The sequence below is a fragment of the Tenrec ecaudatus genome, chromosome 3, assembly GCF_050624435.1.
Source record: "Tenrec ecaudatus isolate mTenEca1 chromosome 3, mTenEca1.hap1, whole genome shotgun sequence".
Classification (NCBI taxonomy): Eukaryota; Metazoa; Chordata; class Mammalia; order Afrosoricida; family Tenrecidae; genus Tenrec; species Tenrec ecaudatus.
In genome coordinates this window covers 72,506,287-72,527,779 of record NC_134532.1, presented here as the reverse complement: position 1 = coordinate 72,527,779, position 21,493 = coordinate 72,506,287, and the positions used below count along the sequence as shown (strand labels likewise).

The 21,493-nt window shown below is 39.0% G+C and overlaps 1 long non-coding RNA gene and 1 pseudogene across 1 annotated transcript in view; both read right to left on the bottom strand.

The window, feature by feature from the left end:
- Positions 1-21,493, bottom strand: part of LOC142443434 (uncharacterized) — a 344,074-nt gene that overhangs the window by 267,606 nt on the left and 54,975 nt on the right. The window lies entirely within an intron of this gene.
- LOC142443950 (U4 spliceosomal RNA) lies at positions 10,406-10,480 on the bottom strand (annotated as a pseudogene).

Below are 21,493 nucleotides of genomic sequence, written 5' to 3'. Positions count from 1 at the left end.
CTAGTAAATCAGCAATCAGAATACACTGTTGAATGTTCAAGTTCATTCTAGAGCTAAGAATCAGTCTGTAACAAAATATATGACTCTAGGTTTTCCTGAAAAACAACTGAATAAATATAATGTGTTTTTGTAATCTAGGAGGTGCTGAAGACAGAAGCTGACAACTGTACACTGATTTAGTGTTTTCTCAATTATTTGTGGTAATGTTAATTCCTGGTCATCACTACTTATTATCATGACTATTTATCCAGTCCCATCCCCTCGCAATATGAAAGGTAATCTATTTCAACATCATCTTATAGGTGAGGGCCTCAAAATTTTAATGGGAAAATTGCCATGTAGAGAGATTGGAATTTTTCTACCAACTCTTTGAAGTTCCTTTGCTCCCTTTTGGTACTGACCAGAACTATCTTTAGAGGAGCAAGAATTTACTGAGATTATTCTTCTTGCTCGGTAAACAGTAAGTGCCAAACACAGTCCTATGTGCTGGAGATAAAATTGTAAGAAGCAGTCTCTTTTCAAAGGAGATTTCAGTCTTTTAATATCATTTTATGTCCCAACCACTGGACTAAACCTTGTGGTAATCATCACTAACAATTAGTACATAAACTTAATACTATGGGAATTTTAGTTTTAACAGAACAATGTTGACTATAGAGGCAGTGTCTACAAAGCTCTCCCAGGAAACCTACTCTAAACTGCTAATATATTGGTGCTTAGAAAAATAAAAATGGTAAGAAAAGCCACTTCCAGGAACCTTATGTGTGTGGAGGGGGGGGGATGAATTCACTCAGATGTATTAATCCTTGAGAAGAGAGAGGTTCATCCTACTTCATAAGTATTTTAGCTGAAATACAGTAAAAAATAATATCTTGGTCTTCTTTTCTTAGTTTCAACATTAAAAAAAAATAAACACCAATTGAAAAATCCTTAGGAAATTTTCCAGAAAGAAGTTCATTTTGTATGCTCGGTAGTCATTCAATATAGTAAGACTAGTTTTAAATGCAAATTTAAGGAGCTATACAACTATATTATTTACAAGCATGTTGTACTTATGTAAGTAGCTAGGCTAAACTCAAGGACACCACTCTTTTGGGTGCGAAATACTGTGACTTTATAATATGCACAACATTTCTGAATATGGACATTAGACTTCTTCTACAGGCATACTTTCAAAGGAGCCCAGAGGGCGCTACAATTAAATTGCATTCGGCTCCCACCTGAAAGGTTAGTAAAGGCTTCATGAAAGAAAAATCCAGGTGATCTGCCCTTGCAGAAATTACAGCCAGGAAAACCCCATGCTCTGTCTTATAGGGTCACTATGAATCAGAATTGATTTGATTACACAATGCAACAACAATGCATACTGCCCAATTATCTGATTCTGTGGGAATCCATCTCTTTCATTATCTTTAATGGGGCTATTTTACAACTTTTAATTGTGAAATGAAATTGTAAAGGATTCTTATCTATTTGGATGCAAATGATTTTTTTGTTGTTGTTCAGAAGAGGTACTCCTGATTTTACTGCCACCATGACTCTCATTCCAAGGATTTCCTTGTCTTCACCAGATAAAGAGGAGAGAATGTCTGTTTAAAGATCACTAAATTCCTTGACAGGTTTGAGGGACAGGAGGAAAGTGGTCATACAACGGAGTGCTTGGGAGAGAAGGGTATAGCCGATCAAAGGCATGAATCTGACATGAACAGTTAAACTTTGTCAGAGATCCACCCTCCATCAGCAGGCTGGACCTGATCTGGTTTCCAAAATGTTGGGTAATTTTGGTTTGAATTGTGTTCCTCAGTTTTGGTTTGTTCATATTAAAGTGTATCTGAGAGGTATTATGTCACTGGAGGTCCACCCTCCTGAAGCCAAGTTATATGCTTTTCCTTTTTTTGGTATATGAGACCCAGAATTGATGAACCTATAGGGAAAGCAAGTAGAATCACGGGTTTGGAGAGAAGGAGGCATGGGGGGCGGGCACAATAAAAGGGAGATGATGTCAAGGAGTCCATTTAGAAAAAGAATGGAAACTGTGGTGGCAGTTATTCAGTCTACTGACATGCTTGAAGTATGGAATGATATGATATATGTATTAAATCCCAGCTAATAAGAAAAAAAAAGTTGTGCTCTCTGATGATTGAAAATCAGGATTAGTTTCCCAGAAGGGGAAAAAAAGACTATTCTAATTTGTAGTCGAAGCCAATTTCTAGTGCAAAGTAGAACTGTATTCCAAAGGGTCTCAAGAAGATTATCAGGCCTTCCTTCCAAAGCAAACCCTAAATGTATCAGGAAAAAAGGCTCAAGGACTTAATTACGTGTGGTAATTTCATTAATATCACATGCAAATAATGTTTCACTGAAGATGATTCAAGAAACAGTTGCAGCAGAAATTAAAGCTGAATTCCAAAGAGGACATGGAACCAGGATTATTATTGCTGATATCAGATGGATGTGGGCAGAAAGCATAGAGCACCAGAAAAGTGCTTACTTGTATTTTATTGCTTATGCAATGGCATTCAACTGTGTACATCATACTAAACTAAAAATAACATTTCATAGAATAGGAATTCCAGAATATTTCATTGCATGTATTAGAAAATGTATCTAAATCAAGAGTGAATGGTTAAACACAATAAGGGAATATTGCATGGTTTGCATCAGGACTGTGTCCTTTTACTATACTTATTCAACCTCATGCTGACCAAATAATCTAAATGAATGAACTACTTGAAGAAGAATGTGGTATCAGCAGTAGAGAAAAGTTAGCGAGCAGCCTGTTATATGGAGATAACACAACTTTGCTCACTGATAGTAAAGGTTTAAAGCACAGCTGAAGAACAAAGACTATAGCTTTTTGGTGTTTTGATTTTTAATCATTTTATATTAGGGGCACATACAACTCAGACTACAGTTTTTAATATAGATTTGTTTCAATATAAAGAAAACAAAAATTCTCACAAATGGACCAAAAGATAACATCACGATAAACAGAGAAAACATTAAAGTTGTCAAAGATTTCACTTTAGTTAGCTCCACAATCACTCATAGAAGCAGCAATCAAGAAATCCAGTGGGGTTAAGTATAAAGGCAGCAGACGGACATTGGGTCTCTACTCACGCACTCCATCAACACACAAACACTTTGCTCTAATAACCCGGCATTCTGTGATGCTCATTCCCAGCGTGATCACTGAAGAAAAAATGGTTGCATAAGCAAATGTGGTGAAGAAAGCTGGTGGTGCCCAGCTATCAAAAGATATAGCATCTGGGATCTTGAAGGCTTGAAGATAAACAAATGGCCACCTAGCAGGAAAGCAACAAAGCCCACATGGAAGAAACTCACCAGCCTGTGTGATCATGAGGTGTCGATGGTATCAGGTATCAGGCATCAAAGACCCAGAACAAAAAAATCTTATTGATGTGAATGAGAGTGAGGACGGAGTGGAGACCCAAAGCCCATCTATAGACAATTGGACATCCCCTTACAGAAGGGTCACAAAGAAGAGATGAGCCAGTCATGGTGCAATATAGCACCAATGAAACATACAACTTTCCTCTAGTTCTTTAATGCTTCTTCCCACACATCTCCCATCACCACTATCACGACCCCAATTCGACCCTACAAATCCAACTAGACCAGAGTACGTACACAGGTACAGTTAAGAGCTGGAAACAAAGGGAACCCAGGACAGATAAACCCCTCAGGACCAATACTGAGCATGAGGATACCAGAAGGGTAAGGTGAGGGAAGAAAGGGGGAGCCAATCAGGGGAGATAGCGGTCAGTATAAGACATGAAAAAAATGTATCAATTATCAAGGGTTCATGAGGGAGAGAAGTGGGGAGGAGGGAAAATGAGCTGATACCAGGACTCAAGTAGAAAGAACATGTTCTGAAAGTGATGATGGCAACATATGTACAAATGTGTTTGACACAGTGGATGCATGTATGGATTGTGATAAGAGCTGTACGAGCCCTCAATAATTTTTTTAAGAAATCAAATGGTGTATTGCATTGGATACATTTGTTGCACAAAACTTTTTTTTAAATGTTAAAAAGCAAAGATGTCACTTTTAGAAATTAAATGCAAGCCATATGTGATCCAAGCCATGGTATTTTTCAATTACTACATAAGCATGTGAAGACTGGACAATGAATAAGGAAAATTGAATAAGAATTGACATAATTGGATTATAGTTGGTATATTGAAAGTACCGTTGACTACTAGAGAACAAACAAATCTGTCTTGGAGAAAATACAGCTAAACTGCTTCTTAGACACAATAGGGAAGGATTTCATCTCACATATTTTGGAAAAGTATCAGTTAGAACCTGATAAAATGTCTGTGGTACATATATAATCATTTATCAGTTTAAGGATTGAGAGTATTAGGGGTGGAGTCTAGTTTGTCAATCAGATCATAGTTAATGAGGCCTCTGTGTGGGCATGGCCTTCTGAGAATTCTGGGAAATCTGGGACTTCCTCCTTGGAAGTGGGAGATACTTCTTTCTCTGCACACACGCTGGGAGACATAGCAGCTGACAAGACACAAGGACCCACCCTGATGCAGTCCTGTGTGCAGAGAGCCATGCAGAGACCCTTGCCAGCGCTGAGATGTTTCCAATGACACTAGATCCCAAGGTTTCACACCCACTGGCCTGTGATTATCTACATTCAGTGTCATTACATGTATTTCATGAGTCTGAAGAGGTGTTTATAGACTGGTATCAGACATATGGGCTAATATCGGACTTATGGACTTGATCTGGACTGGGTTGGTACGTTTTCTCAATGATCAATTGCTCTTGTATATAAACCACTCCCTTATATACATATGTGTATCCATGGATTTGTTTCTCTAGTCGACCCAGACGAACACAGTGTCCCTGGAAAACACATCAAGTCTGGTGAAGTAGGCTGAGAAAAACCCTCAAGGAGATGGACTAACACAATGGCTACAAAAATGGGATTAAACATAACAACTGACATTGAACTAGAAGTGTTTTGTTCTCTTGTACATAGGGTCTCTATGAGCCACAGGTGACTTGACAACACCTGATAACAACAAAACCTTTCCAGAAAGGTTTGTAGATTACATTGTTCTAGACTACTGGAGAATAATTTTTTTCACATCACAGACACGTTTAGAAGAACCTGCAATTCACTCCATTTGTACACTGAGGGTTATCTACTTGAGGAAATTTTGCTTGTTAAAGTCATAGCTTACCAAATCAGGTGTTTTAACTACTTAAAAAGGAATGCAAATATATTACATTTATCAAATGTAGTTTAAAATGCTTCATAAAATGGAATTAAGTTTACAAATGACAGACAGCATGTAAATTGAGTTTATCTATCATCAGCTGCCACAGCTCATTCATCAGCTTGTTAGGCTGTAGTAGCTTGTGTGTTGCTGTGATACTGGAAAATACACCACCGGGATTTCAAATACCAGCAATATCACATGTGGCAAACTGAGTCCAGTGGGGCTGCTGGACTAATCAAAGACTAGGACAAAGGAATAGGTGATCCAACTCAGGGATAAGTCACTGAAAATGTTATGAATGGCAGGGAACATTGGTTTAGTGTGCTTTGCTCTGTTGAAAGTAATAAATTCATAGGGAATGTCATAGTTATTGTCAAAAAGAACATTTCAAGATTGCTTTTGGAGTCAATGCTGTATGTAGTAGATAATGTCATAGGTGCACATGCCATAAAGAAGACTAGTCAGTGCAATTATCAGTCACGTTTACTCGCCAACTACTAAATCCAAGGTTGAATAAATTGAAGAAGTCTACCAATTTCTTCCACCTGAAATTGATCACACATGCAATCCAGATGCGTTGATAATTACTGGTGATTGAAATGGGAAAGTTGACAGCAAAGAGGGAGAATTAGTCATTGGCAACTCTGATGCTGGTGATAGAAACAAAACTGGAAATGACATGATAAAATTTAACAAAGCCAGCAACAACTTCACACAAATGTCATTTTTCAACAACACAAAGGGCAGCTGTTTACATGGGAAAAATGAAACTGACAACAAATTATTAGTGTAATATTAAGAAGATTTTAAGAGTTCTACGGGGAAGTTTTAGAGTTGAATAGGAATGTAGAAAACAAAGCAAACAAGAAAAAGGAAGTCACTTCAATTCCATGAGAAATGAAAACTGTAAGAGAAAGGAAATGTAAATAGAGCTTAGCTATGAGCTGTATTTACATATTTGTAACTATGTACCAATGATAGATCATTTAACCAAAAATTGTAATATAGGTACATGAGAAAGATATATAGAGAGCAAATGCCTATTTCTATGTATGAGTATGGGGGGATAGATGACAACAGTAACAAAAGAATTATACTTCAAAAACCAAAAAAGGTAGTAAAGAGATATATGGTAGAAAATAAAGTGCTAAATATAGTTAAAATAGTTGGACAAGTGGTAAAGGTATAGAGGAGAACTAGTTGTGTTATAAGTCTTACAGTAGAATTTATGTATGTATAGGTGATAAAAACTTGTTTTAAAATGAAATTCAATTAAATCTTCACAGAAGCTCCAAAGAACTTCTTCAGACTTCTAGGAAAAGTGTTCTAAAGCTACTGTTAAGTTTCCTGAGAATCCTGTAGAAAATCCTGGAAAGATGCTTGACATCTCACAATAGGTAAAAAAAAACTTAAGTGATTTACAGTTATTATATTTTTAATCATTTGAACTATGACAACATTATGAGGCATCATTACCCCATCTTACCAATAAGAAAACAAGGTGACAATACTAACTAAGGGGTATGGTTTCTATTCTCTCACAGTAGCAAAAGATATTTGTTTCATTTCCTGGAAACTTGTCAAAAAACACAATCCTAAGTATCAACAAAGTTTTTTCCAAGTGCCTAATATAAATTTATTCCCCTGAAATTTAATCCTGTTCAGAGTGACATTGTAAAGTTGTTCACCAAACCATCCTGAAGCAGCATATTTCTACTTTACTATTCATTCCGCTCGCCTATTTTCTTATTACTATTCTCTTATTCATTGCCAATAATAGACTTTATTACAAATTCACAAAATATGAAAAGTTATCTAAAAAAGAAAAGACAAGTTATCAACAGCAAAGGAATACATGAGCTGTGAAACTCTACAAAATCATGAAAATTTAATGCTGGGAAATGACAAACAATAAATTATAATTGCTGCGTTAATCCTGGTAGACTAGAGAAACAAATCCAGAGACACTCATATGTGTATAAGAAAGAACTTTATATACAAGAGCAATTAAATTTGAGAAAACATCCCAGCCCAGTCCAGATCAAGTCCATAAGTCCAATATTAGCCCATATGTCTGATACCAATCTATAAATTCTTCTCCAGACTCATGAAACTCAGGCAATGATGCCAAATGCAGGAAGATCACAGGCCAGTGGGTGGAATGTCTTGTGGATCCAGTGGCAGCGGAAGCATTTCTGCGCTGGCTTGGGTCTCCACGTAGCTCCTCCAGCTCCAGGGCTCTTGCTGCATCAGCAAAGCTCCATCAGGCTTATCATCATGAATGTCTCACAGGGAATGAGAGTGTGTTCCACCTCCAGTGATCAATTTATCTCCTTAGTGCCTCCACATGAGGTCAGCAAGTTGTGACCTGATTGACAGGCTTAACTCCACCCCTTCACTCTTAATACTCTTAGATCCAACACAGGGACAACAGATTATACAATTCCCACAATTGCATACTGATTAACTATATGTTCTGGAATCAGATTTTGTTTTTTAAAAGCTAATTCTTTAATTATGATATTATGGAGAATATCTACAGTGCATTAGCCCTCACTGATTTATATGGAAAAATATCCTTATAAATGTGAAGACAAAATGGGTACGTAATCAATGTGGTGAAGAAAGCTGATGGTGCTCGGCTATTAAAAGATATAGCGTCTGGGGTCTTAAAGGCTTGTTTTAGGCATGCAGCCATCTAGCAGAGCAACAAAGCCCACGTGGAAGAAGCACACCAGCCTGTGTGATCATGAGGTTTCAACGGTACCAGGTGTCAGAAGTTCAAAAACAAGCAACCAAATTGATGCAAAAGGGGTAGTTTGAGTGGAGACCCAAAGCCCACCTGTAAGATAATTGGACAGTTCTCCTCAGAAAGGCCACACATAAGGGATGATAATCCAGTGGGTGGTACAGTACTGATGAACCATATAACTATCCTCTAGTTTTAAAATATTTCCTCCCCTTCTGCCAATATGTTTTTTATTTGTTTTCCATCATAAGTCATAGTAGATTTTTGTCTGGAGCCATGAGGCCCAGCCGTTGTCTTGATCTTTATTGCCTGAGCTCTGTAACTTTCCACAGGAACTGTTTGTTCTGCGGTCATTGTTCACAGGGAAACACCTGCAGCTTGCTTCCCCCATTACTGGCCTATATAAGCTGTAGCATTTTACTCAATAAACGAGACTTGATCAGGCTATTGTCTTGTCTCCATTTCTCGTGTCTCTTGTCCCCCCAATTCCCACTCCCTCCTCCAGTGTCCGCATTGAAGTTCCCACGGGTCGGGAGAGATTTTTGTATGTTCACTTGTATATTTAAGATCATTTGGTATATGAAAGCCAAGATAGATAACATTCCAGATACAGTAATAGGAATAATGGTTTCCTGATGGTATGGGAAGAGGTGTGTGTATCGGGGGGGGGGGCAAGGGGATAGGGAGCAGATAAAATTGATGACTGTATAACCCCACTTGATGGGATCAAACGACAGAATTTTATGTGAATGGATATATTTGATTGTGTAAGATATAGCAAAATTATAAATAAGAAAAAAAAGGCTTCCTGGGGTTGGGGCAGGATAAAGATAAATGGGAGCTGATATCAAGGAGTTCAGGAAGAAAGAAAATGTTTGAAACTGAATGCGGCAGCAATCGTATAATATTATTTGATGTGATTGAACTATGGAATGAAATTATATCTGCAAGAACTTCCACTAAAATGATAAATAATAAAATTTTTAAATTGTGAAAGACCTATGTTGAGGAATTTAACTAAGGGATAAGATCATTTAGCATTTTAAAAGTTCCAGGCAAATAAACATTCATTTTCCTTTGACAATCCTTGATCCAAAAAATTTTTATGAAAGTTCTCTCTTTTTAAAATACATACAATGAAATTTGCCTTGAAAACTATCTGTAATAGGTCACTTAACTAAGGAGCAATGCTGCCAAAAAGTTACCATCAGTTTGTTTACAGTGTTGTCTCCTTACCCCTATATTCTATTTTCTAGACAAAGTTGGAGTAATGGAAACAAAAAATGTCATTGAGAATGAAGGGAAGGTTTTTCTGCTTCAGTGGGAACTTTGTATTTCTAGGCAATTCATTTATCTGACAAAAATAGGATCTTGGGTTTTTTCTAGTTTTTCTATTACTGCTAATGCAGAATTCAAAACTTTCTTCTATGCCACATGCCTCAAGTTCCCTACATGGATTTCCTCATATGCCAACTACTTGTGGTAAGCAACTTCACAACACAGGAAGGAAAAAGATTTATTGAGATTTCATGGTGTAGAAACATAATCTGAATGGAAAGCATTTCAGGAAAATCACGAGCCAAGCTGGTTCAAATTACCATTGTCATCAAATAACCCAGCTGGAACTGAATTCTATCCCTATGGGTCTTTTTACAAGCTCTCTTTAGAAGAGTAAGAACTGGTTGATGAAGCTTGGTCTCATGGAAGGTGGTGAACAGACAGCTCTTTGGAGAAACCCAATAAATGCACATTAAGTGTAGGGTGGGGTGGGAATGGTTGCCCAAAATAAGATTTCCTTCTTAGGAAAAATATGTAGTAGGAAACATTCCCAGAGGAATACGGACATCAAGCATGTCAGCAAAGTGCTTTCCAGATCAAAATGATCCAATTGCATATCTACTCATTCTTTTTTAAAAACATTTTATTGACATGTAGTTCACTTATCATGTAGTTCAATAGTTTGATTATATTAAAAAGAGTTGGGCAATCATCCACACAATCAATTTTAGAAACTACATTTTCTTTAGCGATTTTTGTTTTGTAAACTAGGTAGTTTCCTCTGCTGTCCAAACTGAACAACTCCTAAAATCCCGTATGCCTCGTACTCATCAATCTTTTCATTAGCCATTGTTGACTATCTTGTTAGATGTCATTACGTTGGTTCCAAAGCATATCAATTATATTTATAAAAGAACGGAACATTGCCTAGGCTTGTGCATAAGCACTGTTGTGTTTGAGCCCAATGTTGCAGCCATTGTGTCGCTCCATCTCATTAAAGGTTTCCCTTTTTTTTTTAACTGATTCTTTACTTTATTAAGCATGTCTTTCTCCAGAGACTGGTCCCTACTGATAATATGTGCAAAGTAAATGAGATTAAATCTCTCCGCCCTCATTTTTTTTCAATTAGCAATAATCGCGCCTCGGGTAAACCTCATTGGCTACGATATTGCCACTGCGCAAAGCTTCTCCACCCTCATTTCTAAGGAGCATTATGACTACACATCTACCAAGACAGCTTTGTTCATCCTTTGCCATTGAGGCTACTCCTACTCATAGCAACCGAATAGTACAGAGTAGAACTGCCCCAGTGAGTTTCTAAGACTGTGATTGTTTGTGGAGTAGAAACCCGCATCTTTCTTCCACAGAGCAGGCGGTGGATTTGAACTGCTGACCTTGTGCTTAGCAGTTAGCACTGTGGCAGTTGTATTTTATACCAACTTGAACCTGTGTGAAAGTGCAGGAATACAATCCAACCTAACAATCAGGTGGTAGCCTGGTCATGCATTCTTAGGAAGACATTTTATAAGAGGGACACTGAGAACTTTTCTCCATGCTTCTTGCCCTTATCATTCCTCCTCACTGGGATTCTGTGTCTGCCTCCAGAGAAACCTTGCCACGTTCCAACTGATCTTGGGTCCATAAGACTACACCCACTGGCCTGTGAGTTACCTGCTTCCTGCTTTACCTTTCCATGTCGTCAGCCTGTAGCTATGTGAGTCGAAGCAGGCCCCAGCTAGCATCAGACCCATGGACTTGAATTAGACTAGGCTGGGATGCCTTCTTGATATGAAATTACTTATTGACATAAAGCTCTTTCTTATACGTATGTGAGTGTCATTGGTTTTATTTCTCTTGACAATCCAGCCTAACACACCCACTATAACACCAGGGCTCCAATTCTTTGCGTAGCTTATGGTATATTCGATATGTTTCACCCACACCATAATTCAGACATCAATTCTCCTCCTGTTTTACGTATTATCCTTTTTGTTTTAGTGTTCCTTATTTTCGTCTAACTTTTTTAATGAAGCAGAACTGCCTCTTTAAAGCAATATCTTTGCTTTTTAATACCGTAGAGAGGTCTTTTTCAACCAATATTCCAGTTACTTTTATCATTTGACTTCTTGACTGCTGCTTCCATTGATATTGATTGTGGACCCAACTAATTTAAATCCTTGACAAATTCCATTTCTTTTTCATTTATCATATTGCTTATTGATCCAATTGAGAAGATATCTGTCTTCTTGTTGAGGTGTAATCCATGCTGATGCTATAGTCTCTGATCTTCATTGGTAAATGCTTCAAGTCTTCTCTGCTTTGATAAAGCAAGACTGTGTCATCTGCATACTATAGTTAGGGGCTGTACAGTCTGTCCTGTCTCATAGCCACTCTTGGTATAACAAAACAAGACACTTCTTGGTCCTGTGCTATCCCCACAACTGATGCCATGTTTGAGCCCATTGTTGCAGCCAATACATCAATCCATCTTGTTGAGAGTCTTGTTTTTCACTGCTCTTCTGCTTTAGCAAGCATGATGGGTTTTTCCAGGGATCGGTCTCTCTTGATAACATCCAAAATACATGAGGAGTCTTGCTTCCATCGAGCATTCTGGATGTACTTCTTCCAAGACAGCTCTATTTGTTCTTCTGGCAGTTCATGGTAATTTCAATATTCTTTTCCAGCACCATAATTCAAATGCAGCCATTGTTCTGTCTTCCTTATTCAGTGTTCAACTGTCACTTGTAGATGGGGCCAGTGAAAATACTATGGCTTGGAACAAGGAGACTTTCGCCCTCAAAGTGATATCCTTGCTTATCAACATTATAAAGAGGTCTTATGCAGAGCATTTACCCAGTGCAATGCTTCCTTTGATTTCTTGACTGCTGCTTCTATGAGTACTGATTGTGGATCCAAGCAAGACAAAATTCTTGACAGCTTCAATATTTTCTCCACTTATCATGGTGCTATCTATTGGTACAGTTGTGAGAATTCAGTTTTCTTTATATTAAGTTGCAATCCATACTAAAACCTGCAGTCATTGATCTTCACCATCAAATGCTTCAAGTATTCTCACTTTCAGCAAGCAAGATTGTGTCATCTGCCTATTGCAGGTTGTTAATAAGCCTTCCTCAATTCTGTTCCTTCTTCATTTAGTCCAAATTCCCATTCTTCTAAGGGTATCCATAGCTTACTATTGTACATATAGCCAAATACCTTTGTGTAGTCAATAAAGCACAAGTAAACATCTTTCTAGTAGTCTCTACTTTCATCTAAGATCCATATGATATCACATGTTCTCTGTCCTCATCTAAATCCAGCCCTGAATTTCTGGCAACAAACTGCTGCAACTGTTGTTGAATGATCTTCAGCAAAATTTTACTTGCATGTGATATTAATAATATTGCTCTCAGTTTAGCACCGATGAAACATACAACAGTCCTCTAGTTCTTAAATGCTTCCATCTCACTCCCACCATCATGACCCCTGTGGTACCTTACAAATCCAGCTACACCAAGAGCATGTGCACTGGTACAGATAAGAGTTCTTCCCCAGTCATATTTTAAATGTCTTCCAACCTGAGGGGTCATCTTTCATGTTCTCCTATTATCCAGTTTTCATTGGCTAACTGATTTCCCAAAATGTATATCCTTGGGGTTTTTTTCCTTGACTATCTTAGTCTGAAATCTCTGCTAAAACTTCTCCAATGTGTCAAATCCTCCTGGTATTGGAAATGACAGTGCCAGGGCTTTCAGCAGCACAGCAATCACCAAGTCACCACAGTGTGACAAACTGATAGGCCATTTACCATAGTTCTCTAATATCTTCCAAGAGCTCCCTAATAAATCCTTGCCTGACCACATAAACATTCTGTGTTAGTTCAGAATGACTCGAGAAACAAATTCATAGACACTCATATATGTATAAGAAGGAGCTTTATATAAAAGAGCAATCGTATATTGAGAAAACTTCCCAGCCTGGTTCTGATTAAGTCCTTAAGTCTGATATTAGCCCATATGTCCCATACTAGTCCATAAATTCCTCTTTTAATTCATGCAGCACATGATGCAATTATGCCAAATGCAGGAAAATCACAGGCTGCTGGGTAGAAAGTCTTCTGGATCCATTGGCAGTAGAGGCATCTCAACCCTAACACAGGTCTCCACATTGCTCCTCCAGCTCTCTGAGTGACTCAAGAGCAGGAAAGGGAAGGCAGAGAGAAAGAGTCTGGACTCCAGTGAGCTATTTTTCTCCATCCTCCAAATGAGTTGAAGCTGCGACCTGATTGACAGGCCAGACTCCACCCCTTCACCCAAATTGACAGATTATGTAACTGCCACACATTCCAAAATCTTTTCTATAATCCCCAGGAATCCCTTCACCAACCACTCTCTTCTTTCCTTTACAACCAAGTTTCTAGGAAGAGAAGTCTACTTCACTCTTTTGACTTCTTCATCTCCCTCAGGACTCTGGCTTTAGTTTCCTGAATTTCTCTGTTTTCTTAGATGTCATAAACTCAACTCACTGCCATCGAGTTGATTCTGACTTATAATGGCCCTATAGGACAGAGATGGGAGTAGAAAGGCTTCATTTTCTCCCACAGAACAACAGCTGTTTTGAACTACTGACTTTGCAGTTAGCAGCCCATGCATAACCACTCCACCACCAAGGCTCCTATCTATATCTGTATCTTAAAGAAGAGACAGTCCATGTAAAGCAAAATCCATATAAATACATATTAGCCTAAAGAATACATAGTACATATAAGTTCATACAGGCATTGCCTGGCATGTGCTAAATGCCATGTTAGTGTTCACTAATTATTTCATTCGATTTTTTCTGTTATTTTATATTAATAATGTTGTTATTGTTGTTATCTGACCTTGATTCAGTCATCAGTTTGTGGTGGTCCTGTGCACAATGTAAGAACATACATCCCAATCCTATATAATTCCCATGATAAACTGGCTAGGACCATTAAAATACATAATTTTCAGAAATGGATACCCAGGTCTTGCTGCTTAGTCTGTGTTAGTCTAGAAGTTCTGCTGAAATGTGGTCAGCATCATAGTAACATACAAACTTCCACTAAGAGAGGAGTGATGAACAGGAATAAAATCTGTCTCCCAGACATCGATCACTATAAGACATGGAAAATAATAATCATTTATAAATTGTCCAGGGTTCATGAGGGAGAGAGAGGGGGAGAGGGAGGGGAAAAAATTAGGAGCTGATACCAAGGATTCAAGTATAAGAAAATGTTTTGAAAAGGATGGTGGCAATATATGGGCAAACGTGCTTGATACAATGGATGGATGTATGGCTTGTGATAAGAGCTGTACGAGCCCCCAATGAAATGATTTTTTAAATAATAAAATCTGTTTGAACCACAAATAAGACAGTAATTCAACCAATGAACCACCAGTGTTCAATGCCTTTGTCTTCTATGATATTTTGTTAAATATTTATCTATGCCTGTCACTTTTTTTCGGGTTCTCTTTCTCTGCCTCAGAAATACCTATGTTCCCAGCTTTACTTCGAGTTCCCTTCTATTTTCTTTGTGCATGTGTGTGTGTGTGTGTGTGTGTGTGTGTGTGTGTGTGTGTTTCTGAAACCTTTTTTAAAAATCATTTTATTGGAGGATCTTACATCTCTTATCACAATCCATACGCACATCCATTGTGTCAAACACATTTGTACATAGGATGCCATCATCATTCTCAAAACATTTTCTTTCTACTTGAGCCCTTGGTATCAGCTCATTTTTCCCCTCTGCAACCATCCCTCCTCATGAACCCTTGATAATTTATAAATTTTTTTTTCATGTCTTACACCGACCACAATCTTCCTTCACCCACTTTTTTATTGTTCATCCCCCTGGGAGGGAGTTATATGTAGGTCATTGTAATAGGTTACCCCATTCTCTCCTACCTTCCCCTTCCCCTCCTTCCGCTACTATCTATATCAGTCTTGAGGGACTCCCTGTGTTGCAAGCTCTTATCTGTACCAGTATACTTGCTCTGGTTTAGCCCAATTTGTAAGGTAGAATTGGGGTCATCATAGTGGAGGGTGGGGTGGGGAAGGAGGAGAGGAAGCATTAAAGAACTGGAGGAAAGTTGTGTTTCATTGGTGCTATACTGCATCCTGACTGGTTCGTCTCTTCCTTGTGACCCTTCTGCAAGGGGATGTCCAATTGTCTACAGATGGGCTTTGGGTCTCCACTCTGCACTACCCCTCATTCACATCAATATGTTTTTTTGTTCTGAGTCTTTGATGCCTGATATCTGATCCGATTGACACCTCATGACCACACAGGCTAGTGTGCTTCATCCATGTGGGCTTTGTTGCTTCTCAGCTAGATGGCTGCTTGCTTATCTTCAAGCCTTTAAGACCTTAGATGCTATATATTTTGATAGCTGGGCACCATCAACTTTCTTCACATTTGCTTATGCACCCATTTTGTCTTTGGAAATCTTGTTAGGAGAGTGAGCATCACAGAATGCCGGCTTATTAGAACAAAATGTTCTTGTGTTGAGGGAGTACTTGAGTAAGGCCCAATGTCTGTCTGCTGCTCTTAACATATTCATATATGTACATAGATCTATTTCCTTATTATATATAAAAATGTTTACATATGTCCATGCCTGTATTTAGGCCTCTATAAATGTCCTTTGCCTTCTAGTTCTTTCCTCTACTTACTTTTACTTTCCTCTTGCCCCACTATCATGTTCGAACTTCATTCAGTTTCAATAATTCCTCTCGCTACATTTCCCTTGATCAAGCCCCACCAGCATCCTACGCCCTCCACGCCATAGATTTCAGATCACTTGTTGTTCCCTTGTCCCTAGGTTTATTAACACCCTACTTCCTTTCTCCCCACCTTCCCCTCTCCCATGTCTCCCCAGAACTGCTGGTCCCATTGTTTTCTCCTCCGGATTGTTTATTCCACCTACCTTATCTAGATAGACATGCAGAGACTATAATAACCACAAAAGCAAGATAAAGCAAAAGAAAACAGAAATAAAAGAAACACCTATAAATAGTTCCAGATCTGTTTGTTGTTCTTTATGAGTGTTTTCTGGTTGAGTCTGATGGCGTGCCATGCCCTGGCCCCAAAGTCTATTTTTGGTATTCCCCAGGGACTTCATTGCTTTGCTCCCCTTGCTGCTCTTTTGCATACCATTAGTGTTCCGCCCCGGTGTGGTGGGGTCAGATCGGGCACAATTCCCCTACTGTGCCTTTAGGGTTGTCCCCCATAGTGCTATGGATCAGTGAGGGACATCGTGTCTCATGGTAGGGTCAGCCCTATGGTCTTCTCTGTGCAATGGCTGCTCTGAGTAGGAATATCATCCTTGGGGCTTGGTGGGCCAGGATGTATGTGTTACACTTACATGTGTTACATCTTCATTTGCTCTTGTATACTCTGATTAGACGTGGCCCTCTCCCTGAGATGTAGCTTCAGTGCTGTCCTCTGAAGTAAATTCTTCTTGTGGGGAGGTGGGGGTGAGGGGGAATCCACATAGTTGGGATTGGGACCAGACCAAGTTCCCTTCTATTTTTATGAGATGCATTATCCCTGGAATTCTACCCACACCAGGTCAACAGTTCAAGACCACCAGCCGGTCCTTGGAGGAAAGATGAGACTATCTACTCCCATAAAGAGTTACAGTCTCACAAACAGGGACACTTCTACACTGTCCCATAAGATTGCAATGAATCTGAATCAACTCAATGACAGTGAGTATGAGTATGTCTAATTATCAATTCTCTCTCTCCATTTCTTCCTTTCCTTTCTCTATTTTCATCTTCATTTCCTCCCTTTTTCTATCATCTGATTCAGCAATAGTTTTTTCGAGTTGACTCTGTGCAGGAGTCATGCCAAGCACACCCCTCTTGGTCTCTGATGCACAAAATCGATTTGGTTTCTCTATCTATGTATCTCAAAGTTACTACAAATTGAAGTTGTTTAGAACTTAACTTATTACTCTGATCATCTAAACATATTCTACATTCTATATTTCCTTGACCAAAAACATTAATTCCCATTCATCAGTAACCCCAATCCAAATTCTAGGACGCATGCCTGAGTGCTTCATCATTCTTATTACTGCTTCAATCAGGTGCTAAATTCTACCTCTTAAATATTCTTGCCAGTTGTGATGGGTTAGTGCCAGGACTTAGGAGATAAATCTCATATATACCACTTGCTGATTGCATGACATTAAACATAAGTTGTTTGACCTCCCAACACCTCGTTTTCTCCTCTAGAAAATAAGAATTTAATTAACCTACTTCATAAGGATATGGTGAAAATTAAATGCAATAATCTATATGTAGAATAAAAAAAAAACACACTCTCTGCCATAAAGTTGATGCCAACTCATAGTAACCCTATAGGGCTGGGTTGAACTGCCTTGTTGATTTCTGAGACTGTACCTCTTTATAAGAATAGAAAGCCCCATCTTTCTCCTGCAGAGTGGCGGGTGTTTTTGAACTAACCTGACAGTTAAGCCATACAATATGCAACCACTGTTCCTCATAGTAAATATTCCATTAATAGAGGTTATTTCACTAATATTGTGCCTATTGACATTAGTTCAGGACTTTCTCCTGTCTTGTATAGAATACTAACTGATCTGCAATAAAACTCCAAATAGTTTTTCTGCCTTGATTCTAAGTACATACCACGGCCAAAGTAGCTGATCTCAAACACTTTAACCTAAAATAGAAATGCAATGAATTATTGCATTAGTGACTTAAACCAAAGGCACTTCAGTAAGTGTTCATGTTCCATCTGTTCTAGGGTAAAAAAAAAAAAAAGACCCACATCTCAAATTAAATAGCATAGGGAGAACTTTTATTAGGTCTTAAAAGGGCCAAAGACACAGACATATGATCTGGATAAGGGAGCCCATTAGCACAAGATCATAAGGGCATCAGAAGATTCAGTCAGGGCCCTAGATAAATAAGGCATGAGACAAAGGGAGCTGTCACAAATGCAGGATTGATGACAGATCAATTCATCACAGTTACTACGCACAGGGACTACAAAATCAGGAATAGGACCACAATTGGGACACATACATTGTTACATAGAGGAGTTTAAAGATAGGTCCAGCATATCTGAGCACGGCAGTTCTGATAGAGCATGATTTATGACTGTACAATTCCCTGTACTGTCCCCAGTACATGATATCCATCAATGACATTCCCAAGCAAGACCCTAAAACAGACTGCCCACCCTAGACTGGCTGCAGTGGAGTGGAGATAATGTACTTTCCTATGCATTGTGCCTGAGGGCAAGTATCTACATCCTTGGTTACTGCTCACAAGAAAATCTATGGAGGCTCAATCTATGTGGTGACTGTGCAAGTGGACTCTGGGCTGTCACTATCATCCATGTTGTTACTGTTAAATGCCATCGAGCCAGTTCCAACCCATAGCGACCTTAAATACAACAGAATGAAATACTGCACAGTCCTGCGCCATCCTCACAATTGCTCCTATGCTTGAGCCCATTGTTGTAGCCACTGTGTCAATCCATCTCCTTGAGGGCTGTCTCCTTTTTCACTGCCCCACCACTTTACCAAATGTGATGCAGTTCTCCAGGGAATCCGCTCCCCTAACAACATGTCTAAAGTATGTAAGATGATGTCTCACCACTCGTACCGCTGAGTGTACTCCTTCCAAAACAGATTGATTTGTCTTTTGAACAGCCCATGGTACTTTCAATATTCCTCCCCAGTACCACAATTCAAATTCATCCATTCTTCTTTGGTCTTCCTTATTCAAAGTCCAACTTTCATATGCATAGGAGGCAACTGAAAACACCAATGTCATGGATCAAGTACAGCTTAGTCCTCAAAGTAACATCCTTGCTTTCCAATACTCTTATGAAGAATATAGGTCTTGTGAAGCAGATTAACCTAATGCAACTCATCTTGTGATCTCATCACTGCTACTTCCACCAGCATTGATTGTGGAACCAAGCAAGACCAACATCCTTGACAACTTCCAGCTTGTCTCCATTATCACGATGCTCCCTATTGGTCCAGTTGTGAGGATTTGGTTCTCTTTACATTGAGTTGTAATCCATACCAAAGACTGAAATCCTTGCTCTTCACTAGCAAGTGCTTCAAGTCCTCCTCATTTTCAGGGAGCAAGGTTATGTCATCTGCATATTACTGATTGTTAATAAGCCTTCCTCTAATCCTCATGCCACATCCATAGCCTTCTGCAAACTGAAGTGCTCGGAATTTAAGCTCTAATAGAAACCCTAATGCTTGAAAGAGTTTTAATGTCATCTTGAATACCCTACATACAGTTTCTGAATACCAAACTACAAACGTAAAGTCATGAGAACTCAGGGGGCCCTATAGTCCTAAGCAGTCTCCCTAACCACCCAGAAAGGCAGAAATGAGAAGTTTGCCTATGAGAAAGATAGATAGTGAAGAAGAGGCACTCACAAAGAATACAAAATGTTGGCTGACAAGATCTCCCTTAGAATTAAAACATGTAAAGAGAAAGAAGTTACCATCCTTTGTCTTTCCCCATTCTGACCTAATGAACCACCAAAAACCTTTGGTCTACCACAAAACTTCCACCAAAGACCTTTGAAAAAGGAGGCCCCACATCTCAAATAACTTATGGATAACTTTTATTAAGTCCTAAACAGGACAGAGACATGCCAAAAACAAAAGACGCATCATCTGGATGAGGAAGGCCATCAGTATGAGGCCATGATGGTACCCAAGAGTTAACAGAGAATTGGCAGCTTAAAAAGGACATGGGAGCACAAAGGTAACTGTCACAAAAGCATGATTGCACCACATCAAAACATCACAGTTGCAGGCAGGATTACAAAACAGGATTGGGACCCATACATTCCACTAGATTGAAGATGGACTCTTTGCCTTCTGATCAAGTAGTCAGGATATGGCTTATGAACATGGGACCCTAGTATCCCAATGTCCCAAAGTTCCATCAAGGATCTAAGCAACCAAACTGATTGTTACCAGAAGGAGAGAGGAAGAACTGTGGCCTGTGAGTTTCTGAGGCTGTAACTCACAGGGGTAGAAAGCCCTATCCTTCTCCCTTGGAGTGGCTGTGGGTTCAAACTGCGGACCCTGTGGTTAGCAGCCCAATATGTAACCACTATTCTTAGCAGGGCTCCTGCAAATTTAGTGTTCAAAATGTAAACAATGCATTGACTTGATGGCAGTGAACTTGGTTTTGGTTTGGTCCTTGAAGAAGTCCTAGAGCTGAGGGTTTCGAAGACAGTAACTATTTATTTTCCACAATTATAAGGTTTATTAGGGAAGTTCGCAGGTTCTAATTCAGGTGAGAACTGCCCGAGATACAGTTTTATCAGTTGACACCATTTCTTCTCTTTTTAAAAAATTTTTTAATTAAATTTTTTTTCTTTTAATCATTTTATTAGGGGCTCATACATCTCTTATCACAATCCATACATATATCAATTGTGTAAAGTACATTTGTACATTCATTGCCCTCATCATTCTCAAAACATTTGCTCTCCACTTAAGCCCCTGGCATCAGGGCCTCATTTTTCCCCTTTCTCTCTGCTCCCCACTCCCTCATGAACCCTTCATAATTTATAAATTATTATTTTGTCATATCTTGACCTGTCGGACGTAAGACAGTAACTAACTATTAACAGGAGTAGAAAGCCCTGTTTTTCTCCCAGAGCTGCTGATGGTTTCAAACAGCTGACCATGCAGATGGTGGCCCAACACATAACACACCACCAAGGCTGTCCACCAAGGGCATACCCAGGCAATTCCAAAAGGGCTAGACTGCCCCTTGCTGGACTGCCTAGAGGAGTGGGAGTAAATTCACTTTCTAAAGCACTGTGCCTGAGTTCAAGGCTGTTCAGTATGCTGGTTAATTATCATAAGGAGTTCAATGGAGACTTAACCTACCTGGAGCTGTGAAATGGATCTTGGCTATTCACTGTAACCATAGTCTTCTGCAAATTTAATGTTCGAAATATAAGCTCTAATAGTGTAGTGCATGACCTTCTACTACACCAATGCAATTGAGAGGACTAAAATGGCTGTCCCAGATTGAAATTAAACTTCATTGTAAATCAAACTGTGTTTTGTTATTTGGTTCTAGCAAGTTGGTTCTAACGCATAGTGGGGAACCCATGCAAAAAAGAGTGAAACACTTCCGAATC